We start from the raw sequence: 13,265 nt of genomic DNA, 5'->3' as shown, positions 1-13,265 counted from the left end.
ATCCATGTATACTAAAACCTTCTCCAGAATATAAGAAACACTTTTCTGAAAACCGCATCAAAATCGGTTCAGCCAAACGCGAGATAATCGCGAACAAATATACATACATACATACATACGGGTCAAACTGAGAACCTCCTTTTTTTTGAAGGCGGTTAAAAATAGAAAAAAAAACAATAAATTTTTGGGGTTCCCCATACTTCGAACTGAAACTCAAAATTTTTTTTTCATCAAACCCATACGTGTGGGGTATCTATGGATAGGTCTTCAAAAATGATATTGAGGTTTCTAATATCATTTTTTTCTAAACTGAATAGTTTGCGCGAGAGACACTTCCAAAGTGGTAAAATGTGTGTAACTTCTAAAATAAGAGAATGATAAAACTAAAAAAAAATATATGATGTACATTACCATGTAAACTTCCACCGAAAATTGGTTTGAACGAGATCTAGCAAGTAGTTTTTTTTTAATACGTCATAAATCGCCTAAATACGGAACCCTTCATGGGCGAGTCCGACTCGCACTTGGCCGCTTTTTTAACTCTTATTCCGTAGGTATGGTAATTCACACAATTCTACTAATTTCTAGTACATACTTACCTATAGATGGTTAAACCAATTTGTCAGTAAATTAGGAACAAAAAAAATTATACTCATCCTTTTCTTTTGGGTGCTAGTACTAGTGTAAGACAAAGATAGTATGATTCTCACTGTCTAAGTTTGAAATAAGACAGTCTTTTGACACACTATATATATGTATTTACATTTCTTCCAATAAACACCAACACACTGTCGTCTAGACGAAATATTGACTCAAGGATGTACACCCAACACCAGGAAAAACGGGACAATTTGTAAGAAAATGTTCAAAGGAAGGGCCAGTTTTCAATGCCCTTAAGTGTAGATAAGTTCCCGACGTTAGTAATTTGTTTATTTTGGGATTCATGCTTTCGTTAATATTGATTGATAGATAAAACAAATTGGAACAGTCTCCATCAGATATATTAGGGCGGCCGGGGTATTCACAAACATCTGAACAATGTTGTATTGTATGTATTGTCATGAAAAGTGATTTATAGACTCATTTTCGATAAATTAGAAAATGTTGGCTACGTTCTGCCATTTAACATTAATCAGCGATTTTTGACAAGTTTTGAATCGTATCTCCTACTTTTGCACCACAGATAGAATTATAAGGCAAACGGCTATCAGTTCTACAGTCTTTTATCTCCATTTTTGTCGACCGGGTTTTGAATGAAATAAATGCTTATTTTTTGGGATTTTTTTAAACATTGTCTAAAAAAACAGTTTTTGCGTATCTAGTTGATCTTAAATCTACATATTAGGGTTCGTCTCATCATCTTCCTCGCGTTGTCCCGGCATCTTGCCACGGCTCATGGGAGCCTGGGGTCCGCTTGGCAACTAATCCCAGTAATTGGCGTGGGCACTAGTTTTTACGAAAGCGACTGCCATCTGACCTTCCAACCCAGAGGGTAAACTAGGCCCGTATTGGGACTAGTCCGGTTTCCTCACGATGTTTTCCTTCACCGAAAAGCGACTGGTAAATATCAAATGATATTTCGTACATAAGTTCCGAAAAACTCATTGGTACGAGCCGGGGTTCGAACCCGCGACCTCTGGATTGCAAGTCGCACGCTCTTACCGCTAGGCCACCAGCGCTTCGCGCTTGGGTTCGTCTATGGCGTCTCTAAATTTATCGAGGATTTTATAATTTTAAACTAATTAACACAAAAGGTATGGCCAGAAAACCAGTTTTTTGGCCTACATTTTTTCAACTTTGATGCCAAATATCTCGAAGACTGAACTTTGAAGTAAATATGGGATACTATACTGCTTAAAGCCGTTGCTGTTAATATGATAAGATTGATAAGCTACAAAAAACATTAGAAAACTAAGGGATTCAGATTGAAGGTCATTGGCGTGGGGGATCCCCTTAAGTCCGTCATTTGTACATGGTTGTATTTTGTACAATAAAGATTAAATAAATCGACTTAAAATCAGAAGTATTTGCAATTTTAAATTGCAAACTGCAACAAAAAAAAACTCCACGCAGCAAAACTGGCACTAAACTCTTTAATAGCTTTTAACTTTTTTTTATTTTTAACCCGACAAGTAGGTCACTCTATACCCCATAGAGCGCGCTAGCTATAGCAACGGATAGCGAGTATCTCTCCAGCCGAATGGCCCAAAAAGATCGGTCGAACGATATAGTGAGATTTAGGAGATTGGTGGACACCTGCGCTTGCATTTGCATTTTAAGTCGATGTTAGTAAAGCAAAGTATACAGGGTGAGTAAAATGGGATCAGTAATGGAAAATTTTATAAAAATTAGGTACAAAAAATTTGAAAACTCATATTGTGATGTTTTTCACTGTAGCAGTAGGCTATTTAATGAAAGCATTTATTTGTATGTAACTTTTGCAAGGCAAATTAAACCTTACATATAATTTATCGTTGTATAATAAATAAGTCTTACATTTTGTTCGGATAATCGAATGTATTCTGTCTATCTTTACTTCATCACCATAAGAAAGTGGTTTTTTTATTGAATTTTACAAACTAAGATGAAACTGTAATTTAAATTTTAAAATGCAGTTCTACTTTTAATATTGATTTGAATATAGATTACCGTTTATTTTTGAATAAAGAGAGAAAACAGTAGAAGCAGAACGTTAACTAATTGAGATCCCTTTTAGGGATAAGTTTGCCTGTGTATTTCATTCAGTTTTGTAGATATTAACTAGTTTATATGCCTACATGTCTATAACAGCTGAATATGTATAGTGAACGATTTAAGTATACAGGGTGAGTAAAATGGGGTCAGTAATGGAAAAATTAAGGAAAATAAGGAACAAATAAAAAAGCGGCCAAGTGCGAGTCGGACTCGCCCATGAAGGGTTCCGTATTTAGGCGATTTATGACGTATAAAAAAAACTACTTACTAGATCTCGTTCAAACCAATTTTCGGTGGAAGTTTACATGGTAATGTACATCATATATTTTTTTTAGTTTTATCATTCTCTTATTTTAGAAGTTACAGGGGGGGGGACACATATTTTACCACTTTGGAAGCGTCTCTCGCGCAAACTATTCAGTTTAGAAAAAAATGATATTAGGAACCTCAATATCATTTTTGAAGACCTATCCATAGATACCCCACACGTATGGGTTTGATGAAAAAAAATTTTTTGAGTTTCAGTTCGAAGTATGGGGAACCCCAAAAATTTATTGTTTTTTTTCTATTTTTGTGTGAAAATCTTAATGCGGTTCACAGAATACATCTACTTACCAAGTTTCAACAGTATAGTTCTTATAGTTTCGGAGAAAAGTGGCTGTGACATACGGACGGACAGACAGACGGACAGACGGACAGACGGACAGACGGACAGACAGACATGACGAATCTATAAGGGTTCCGTTTTTTGCCATTTGGCTACGGAACCCTAAAAAACTCAGATTTCGATGTTTTCTTTGTACTAGCAGGCAAGAACCAAAAAAATGCTTTCTTTGAAGACAAAGAAAGCATTTTTTGGCTACTTAAACAGCTGAATATGTAATAGTGACCAAATGTGAGCTTTGGAAAACTCATGTTCAACGTAATTGCAATTATTTCACTAAGTTATTACTGTTATTAGTAACACGAACACACTTCAATGCAATTAAGCGATTGTGTTTCAGACCATTACGGGTTACGGGGGAAAGAAATTGTGATAAATGTTATATAGTTGGTCAAACCAATTTGTCAGTAAATAAGAACCAAAAAAACTATACTCATCCTTTTCTTTTAGGTGCTAGTACTAGTGTAAGACAAAGATAGTATGATTATCACTGTCTATGTTTGAAATGAGACAGTCCTTTGACAAACTATACCAAGTAAAAAAATGGTTAACACATAATAAGATCAAACTTCTTTTCGTTGTTATTATTTGATTTAAGAATGTAACGGAGTTTATTTTATAAGTAGGTAAGTGATGTAGGTATTAATTTTTCTCATATTAAATATTACAATAACACAATTTGTTGACAAAGAAAATGCTTCGTCTTTTTGTGTAAAATATTCAGGCACCTACAATAATGACGGTAATTAGAACCTATTAAATATTTACCCTGTATAGTTTCTTGTACCACACGTTACAACCTAAGTAATAATTACTTTACTTTAATTATTTTAATAAGCTATGTATCTGGAAAATTTAATAGCAAGCAATATGAATAAATCATTCTATTTACAACACACGAAAAGGACCGTAATGTTTTATCCAAGATATTTATTGTTACTATATTTATTTCGTTTAATAATTAGAAACACAAATAAGCTACGAACAATAAAGAAACATCGAAATTGCTCAAGGGTTAACTAGAAGAAATCCCTTATAGATATAAGCTCGCCTTCGCAAATCTTCTTTGTTCTGTGTTTAGATTTAAGTAAGCACAATAAAATATTTAACTGTACCTATGCATTTACATGCATAGAAATATTAACCTCAAATAAATCTAGTACCACCCAACTGCACACATTCACCCACATAAAATTTATGAGACAAAAACTTCCAAATGACATGATAAATTGACAACAAACACGCAAAAACTAACCTTTCTGACATTCCATATACAAAAAACACACACAACAACCAAAAATCACTTCACTTCACAAAATCACTTAAATAATTCCCCAATTGGTGAAAATACAGTTATTATTTCGTTTAATTTTAAAATTCGAACGTTTTTTGAAAATGGAACGCGCGAACGTCATGAGGGTTCGAAATGCCGCAGGCTACTGAAGGGGAACTACTGCAAGGCTATAAAGGCACGGATTACGTGAAGCAGCAGATATGACGCTCTCTTATAAAAAAGCTCAAGTACGGGATGACTCAAAATCGGAATGTATTTAAGTCATATAAGTATTCTGAAATGTAATTATGGTGTGGTGTACAATATTGATTTTTAAACCAATACTTAATACCTATTTCCAGGAAAAGTTATATGAGTATTGCTACTTAAAGTGTCATTCTATGGATCTTACTATGTAAACAAACCGCCATATTGAAATTGTCTCTAAATGATGAATCTACTAGTGACCTTGGTTTACATAGTTAGCAAGTTCCATAGAATGACACTTTAACTACTACATGTTTCTTTGTTATGAATAAATAAATAAAAAAATTTTTAAAGCATGTTTTTAAAATTTGAGGCAGCAGAAGTAAGCGTTTTTTAAATACCTTTCTCTAAAATACCAAAACATATCAAACATAGGAAGTTCTCATACAAAATTAATCCTTACTAAATGAAATAATAAAGCCCTTGCTACACGGTCGCCGACAAGCCCCTCAGACCGCGTGGCCTTGGTCTGGACGGACCGTGTAGACAGTTGTTTCCAACAAAATTTGACCAAAACTGACCAAGGTCAGACCAAGGTCAGACGGTTAGAAGGCTTGTCGGCGACCGTGTAGGAAGGGCTTAACATTAAAACGCCGTTCCGAGAAACAGAGACAGATGGAGTTACATTTGTCATTCACATTAAAATATAGATCGAGATTATTTTAGCGTTTAATTTAAGGGGCCCACTGATTAACAGTCCGCCGGACGGTATCGGCCTGTCAGTTGTTCGGAACTGTCAAATTTTTGTTCTAACTGACAGGCCGATACCGTCCGGCGGTCTGTTAATCAGTGGGCCCCTTAAGAAAAAATTGTTCCCAGAAAGTAGGTAAGTATGTATATGTTAGCAATAATTAAGAAGGTATAGAAACTTTATTATTTTTAGGTAAACTTACACCGATAGAGACAGAATATGACGCACTTATTGTAATTTGACCATCTTTGTACCATATCCTAAGAAATATAGGTACAGTTGTATTTTTATTTATTTATATATTTGTAAAATATAATTATAAGCTACTAGTACCAAACGTAAAACTCAATGGCTTTATAGCTGTCATGTAGCTTCAACTTGAGACAAATTGTTTATTCTAAAGTGGCATATCTATTTGTTTTCTATGATCTTGTGCTTTAGGGTTGCTAGTGGGTAAAAAATACCCGGAATTCCAGGGATTCCCAAAAGGGCCGGGAGTTTTATTAAATAACTCTAAAAGCTTGAAATATTTATAAAATAAGGTCGTGGTTTCTAATATGGAGCAACTGAAAGGAGATTTGGGACCAATTTTGCGCTAGATATTTTTTTTGTAGGTAAATTTAGTTTAACGTTTTAGATTTCATAAAATATATTAGTATTTAACCATCTACAAAGAGAAGGGTGTTTAAAGGAAAATAATACGTTTTGTTTAAGTAAAATAATTATAAGTAGTTTTTTGTCAACGTGTTTTTGGGCCATCCTGTATGTGTGTTTGATTGCTTCGTATGTCGTTGTCGTATAGTGTGTTTACTGTAGTAGCATCAAAATTGCTAAGCCAATTTTGGCAAATGTGGAGTCAATCGATTTGTTTTATGGTGCGAGTAACATTGCCTATTCTTTTAAAAGATTTTGTAAGGGAAAAAAAACGTAGTCAAGTTAATCGTTTTTCAAACGTTTTTCTTTTTAGTAATGCTAATTAGGTTTTTGACGATTATTTTTGTACAACCTACATATTCAATCGACTACCAAAATAGAAGGAACTAAACGAAAGACCTCGTCTTGAAGTAGGTACAAGAATATGTAACACGATTAAGGGCCACTTGCACCATTCACTAACCCGGGGTTAACCGGTTAAACCTGGAGTTACCATGGTTACCAGTTCAATTTGACACTGGGTTAACGGTTTAACCGGTTAATCCCGGGTTAGGGCTTTTACTCGCATTGCTAGTCTCCACTTACGCTGATAATGTTTAATTTCTTTCTAATTTAAATGTAAAGCGAAAGGGTTAAAAGTAATAAAAAGCTCATAAACAAGTAATTCTAAAAGCAAAGAAACAAGAATTAATATCGCATTCAAATTTGAACTTAAAGTACACGCACTAAAATTATATTTCCAATAGCACCACCATATAAGATACGAGCTTACTACAATTGCATTACCATTGCTTGCCTTTATTCATTATAAAACGCATCCTGTTTAATGTTCAGTCTGAATTTCAACCTTAACGCGCTTAAAGTAAAGTCGATATTTATATTTTAACACTTGTACCAGATACGATTGTGTGAAAGTTACTGCGAGTACAGTCTGCATACAAAGTGGTATTAATGAACATGTAATGTTCATTTTCATTATAATTAGTTACGTGGATGTTTTTCTTACATTTTACCGCTTTTTAGGGTTCCGTACCTCAAAAGGAAAAAACGGAACCCTTATAGGATCACTCGTGCGTCTGCCTGTCTGTCTGTCCGCCCCCCCCCCCCCCCCTTTATCTCCGAAACTACTGGGTCTAAAATTTATCTTCGAAACTACTCGGTGTAAAATTTATTTCCGAAACTACTGGGTCTAAAATTTTGAAAAAAATACAAAAAATAGTTATTTAACTATAGATGACAGGAAAACTTATTAGAAATGTGCAGTCAAGCGTGAGTCGGACTTAATGCACGGAACCCTTGGAACGCGAGTCCGTCTCGCACTTGGCCGGTTTTTATATGGCTCTTGGTGTTTAAAATTTATCTGCAGGCTCGTCCTCTAGCACATGATTGGCGCGACAGTATCTCGCGGCAAGGCGAGATAGACTACCCGTCCGTCTTTTATTAACATAGTTAGAAAAAGATGGGTATACTGTCGCACCAATCATGAGCTAGCCCGGCAGATATGTATTGGAGCCACCTGCGGTAACTTGTCTAATATTAGACCTGTGTTATTCATGCATGACACTAACGACCATGAGGCGACGACGATTTTATTTTGTTATGATTACTTTCGATACTAAGCGCTTTATTTATGTACCTTGTTTATTTTGGAATGCTTAAAAGGGGGTTTTAAAAAACATCGACAAAAGTCTGCACAACACCCTAAAAATACTGAGACTTCCAAGATTTTAAAATCCGAAATTTTTAGCTAGTTTCTTGTGGCTAGTTGAGCTTTTTACAAAACCCTACAATCGCTAAGTCCCCCAGAAATCCTGACAAATCACCAAAAATCCTGAAATGTCAGGGGAAACCCTTTTTTTTCTTAGGGTTTTTAGGATTCCGTCCACTGTCCAAGGTCCTAGATCCGCGGTACGCCTAAGAAGCGCTGGCTGGACGTCGTGACAGCGGACATGCAAGAGAACAATCTCACACCTGAGGATTCCGAAAACCGGGCAAAGTGGAGAAGACTGAGCAGGAAAGCGGACCCTGGCGCTAGGCCGGGAAAACGCTAGGTTGAAGAAGAAGGGTTCCGTACCTCAAATCCGTTCCGTTCCGTATCCCCCCCCCCCTTTTTTTAAGGAGTGAGAATACGTTTTCGCAAGGTATGTGAGACTAGCATCCATAGATGCAAAGGTCTATCTCGGAAATGCCGCAAACGTTTTGGACACCAAAGTTTCGCTTACGAGCGGTGTTCTTTACATTTCTGAATATGATAGACAGACGATTTTTGATCTTCTGCTATATTCTATGGCTTGTTTTAAAATTTAACACAGTCTAACCAAATAATTAGAAACACTGTATTGCCCGTAATTGAGATTACTGCAAATGCGCGAACCAGACAGGTGTAGGATTGACTAAACTCGCGAATGATGATCAGAATGTTTTTGTTTTCCATGTTCTGTCAATTTGACACACATAAAAAGACGCGAACATCGAAACTTCACGATGCCTCCTATATAATTGTCAAAACAAATAATAATGAAGGAATGATAATGAAAACTTTGTATGCCACCTGTTTTGTACCAGTATTTATGCAAATAAATATTTTTAAATTGAACATTCGCGCTCCGTATTTGCTAATCGTTGTGTCAAACATTAGCACGATTTCCGAATATTCGTACGAATATCAGTGGCCAGAGGGGCTACTGCAAAAACCGAACTTCGCAAATTGCGGGGATCTTTCTCTTTCTTTTACTCGAAAGAAGGCGTAATTAGAGTGACAGAGAAAAATGCCCGCAATTTGCGAACTTCGATTAACGCTGTGACTGAAACTTCATCCCATCAATCTTTAGGACTTTCTATTAATACGACCCACACTTAAGTGTAACTTCACTTTTAATGGCTCTTAAATAAGTACTTACACTAGAACATTCCACAGGCATTCCGCCATAAGTAGATTTGAAAATACATTCTACTTTGAACCTTATAGCATAAGAACAAGGTATACAATTGCATGCATATAGGGTGAATATACTAAGAATGTTCGAAATTGGCGCCTAAAGCCCTGTTTGACGAATATAGCCGACCTTTTTATAGCTAGCCAGTATTTGTACTTGGCACAAAACGCACCATGTATCAATTGCGAATTTATATTATTACCTTGGAAACAAATGGGTTTAGAACGTTATATAATCGTAATAAATATACCTAACAAATAAAGCATTATTCTATTTCCGTCATTCAATAACTGAATGTACGTAAACAAAAAAATTCCTTGTATATTCTAGAAAGACTTATTCGAACCGTGTTTTTTTCTTTAACACTTTCGATACTTTGACTCAAATAAGATGCAAATTCATACATTTGTCATACACCTACTAATTGTCAACGGGACAGTTATATTCCGCATCAACTCTATCATAATTTTAACAAGGTTACAACCAAAATCAGAGTAGTCTTTGATGCATCTATTAAACTATGAGGAATATTACAAAATATATGAAAAAGATTAAAACACTTACCACATGCGTGAATCACGCATAAAAATCCTTATTATCCTCTAGCGTTGTACACAATGGTCACACATTTTCACTTCACCAGTCCACAATACAAACACAACTTTTTAAAGTTCTAGTGGCCTTTCCAATCGAAAAAATAAAAAAAGAATTCGATTTTCGAAAGTCCGGCCTGCTCGGCCGCCGGACCGTTTGAAATTAGAACAGAAACACGCACGGCTGTTTCTAAATTTAAATTCGCTGGGCGCTCGACAACCAGTATCTATAGAGCTACTTGAAAACAGTATTTAGTATTTGTTAACGTTACGTTTGGCTTGGGCGGGTGCTTGGTAAAAGCTCTAATGACTGTGGTTGGCCGGTACTATTATTTTGACTGAACAAATGCAAAGAGTTCCCGGGGATTAATCTGTTTAAATTAATTAGGTTTTCGCAATCGGCTTCAGATAATCCCGGGAGACTTTCTGTCATTTCTATGTACCGAATTGATGTAACCATGTGACCATTTAGCAATATCAATAGTTTAATTTTTGAAGTGACCTGAGCCCAACTCATCTTCATCATCACGGGATCCTATTACTAAGACTCCACTGTCCGTCTGTCTGTCACCAGGCTGTATCTCATGAACCGTGATAGCTAGACAGTTGAAATTTTCTAAGATGATGTATTTCTGTAGCCGCTATAACAAAAAATACTTAAAAGTACGGAACCCTCGGTAGGCAAGTCCGTTTTAGAGAGAGACTATTTAGAGCCATCAATCAAAGCTTGAGTTTTTATTGTTAGGCACAATTTGTCTTCTGTATAAACTAAAGTTCCTTTAATTTCAAATATAAACTCAAACAAAATTTCGATACTCGTCAAAATCATTATTTTTTTGACCAGCCATTCTCAAAGTATGCTCTGCGGACCCGTAGGGCCCCGCAAAGCATCTGCAGGCAGGGGCTACGCGAGAATAAGGGAAAACAAATCAACAACCAGCTCTCTTATATCTCTGGTCCACAGTCCACAGTTAATTTGACGAACGAACATTTTTAATTTGAGGCTCCGCCAAAAATTTTGCTTTCCAAAAGGGTTCCGTCGCCAAAAAAGTTCGAGAACCGCTATTTTAGACTAATGTGATAAGTTGTTGCCTTTGACTAGTTGAGGTTCTACAAGGTGCTAGTATATAAGAATGTACAGGGAGTTCTCTAGTTTTTCTTTGAATAAATCGTTACAAACTATTTCTGAACTGAAATTAACGGCACTAACAGACGGTCAAGGACATACTAGAAGTAAGTATTAAAATATTCATACCACCATACGTCATATGTTCGTCGATATTACAAGAATACTTAATTCAATTTTCGTCCTACAGAATATACTTTGTGTAGCCTATATTATTTTAACATCAACATCTTCAGGATACCATTTCTTCATAGTAATTTAAAATTGTAAAAGTTAAATCAAACGAATTTTACACAGCAAACCAAATGAAAAGGGGTCATGTTCTATGATTTTTTATTGACCTCTTTTTAGGCTTTTAAGTGATATTTAATCTACATCTTACACATATTAAAAAAAAACCAAACACTTGGAAGTAAATATATTTCTTCTTATACTGAATATCCAAATATTCTGTAGTATTCTTTAAATATAATTAGTAATAAACAAACATTAATAATAAATAACATTCATTAGATGGTAGGCTATGTCAATTTTAAATTATTTTTAACATTTTTAATTTACAATATGCCTACATTAAAGTTAATATTTTAAGCCTCAAGCTCAAAGGCAAATGTATAAAATAAAATAACTCAAACAGGGTATAAATAAATACTTTATTTTATGTAACAAAATGGCAGATTATAGTTTAACGCAAGAGGGGAATCTATACATAATAATATATTTTACAACTATCATACAGTTGAAGCTAATTTTTATTATAATGATAATTTCCATGTTATACAGGGTGCTTCCTATAACAGGAGCAATAAATTAAACTGTAGGCTGTACTCCTCAAACCGACCAACATTTGTTCAGCAACTTTTAAAAATTATGAATCCTTTAGACTTCCTCGTTTTCATACAAAATTATGTAGCAGTCACATAAACTACTATTATATGTACAGCACGAGAAAGGAACAAATAATAAAGACCATCCAAATATCACCGTAAAATCACAGTTGAAAGTAACAATTTTAAAAATAACCTTGCTATGTAATAATATGATAAGCAGTTATTATAACAAATAAATAATTATGTTACCTATGCTATTTTTATCAACAATAGGTATATTTTCTATTTCAATATTGCATACAGACTTGATCACAAAATATGAAAATATGATATTTTAAAAGTAAGTACATATTGTGAAAATGAAAGTAAATATTAGGTACTGCAGGTAGGTTAACAATTATTTAATTTACAGTGTTATTTCTAAAGAAAAAACATAAATTTTGTCCACAATAGCACACTGGTTTTAACGTGCGAGTGTGATAAAAATAAAACAGACTACAGTAGTCTATATACAGATATAGATATAGACTACTGTACTATCTGTATATAGATATAGATACAGATAGTAACTATCATAATAAGATGGCATTAACCCAAAAAACGTATGCCGAAATGCTTCGTTTGAAAAAAAAACATGGTTTTATTTTCACTCGACTTATATCGACCGGGATATGAGCCGTGATTAACTTTTGTATTGTTTTCGAGCTCCCGATATTTCGAAACAGTTCCATGCACCTTAATCATGACATAAGACTAGTGAAACTAACCGTCAATCGTTCAAAACTGGTTTTATTTTGTATTGCTGTATCAAGTAGGTACCCGATATATCTCTTACTTTATTATTACGATCATAACCGGTGTGGAAATAAACCAGCTTTTCTGTACGTTTCTTTCTATTTATTGTAAGACGATTTTAACGACGTATAAGACTCTATGTATTTATTTTACAGAATTCCTATAATCACCATACTTTAAGGTAAGTTTCACGACATCAAAATATAGTATTGTCATTGACTGAACTGTGGAGATATTTTCAGCTTAATTATTAGCCGAAATTTACAGTTTCAACAAAAGACAATTATAATATATTTTTCTCAAAAATGGACGGCAAAGTCGACGTTGCCGGTTAAAAAATAGGTCGCGAAGTGCGTAGTTTATGGTCATTCAAAAAATTAAAAAGTTAAAAACATTGCAGTCTCGATTTCGGGACTGCAATGTCGCATACAAATTCCATTATTTAACGAGTTCCAAACTTTTTAAAACTTCAAATGGCCATATCAAATGAAGGCATAGGTCCCTTAAACAGCCAAACAGATGATCAGTACTTATTATTATAAAGCCTATAACAGACTATCGCACCGCACCGCGACCTTGGAGCGTCGCACCCATAAGTGAGAGCGAGAAAGAGATATCTGTTTCTGTTACAGGCTTAATGTTGGTACCGCGACTATTTAGGTGTCTCAAATAGTTTGGCGTATTTTCAGCAGAAAAATACACTTCTTTTTTTTTTAAAGGCGGCAAGCTAATTTTTTTAATG

The 13,265-nt window shown here is 34.8% G+C and overlaps 1 protein-coding gene across 1 annotated transcript in view; it reads right to left on the bottom strand.

Annotated features, from left to right (window-relative positions):
- LOC134658853 (ryanodine receptor) overlaps positions 1-9,948 on the bottom strand; it is a 245,694-nt gene extending 235,746 nt beyond the window's left edge. The window contains exon 1 of the mRNA XM_063514524.1: positions 9,744-9,948. The gene's annotated coding sequence lies outside the window, so the exon portion shown is untranslated. The remainder of the gene's footprint in view (positions 1-9,743) is intronic.
- Positions 9,949-13,265: the final 3,317 nt, after the last annotated feature.

This window comes from Cydia amplana, chromosome 23 (assembly GCF_948474715.1).
Source record: "Cydia amplana chromosome 23, ilCydAmpl1.1, whole genome shotgun sequence".
Taxonomy (NCBI): Eukaryota; Metazoa; Arthropoda; class Insecta; order Lepidoptera; family Tortricidae; genus Cydia; species Cydia amplana.
This window is presented reverse-complemented; position numbering and strand designations above follow the sequence as displayed.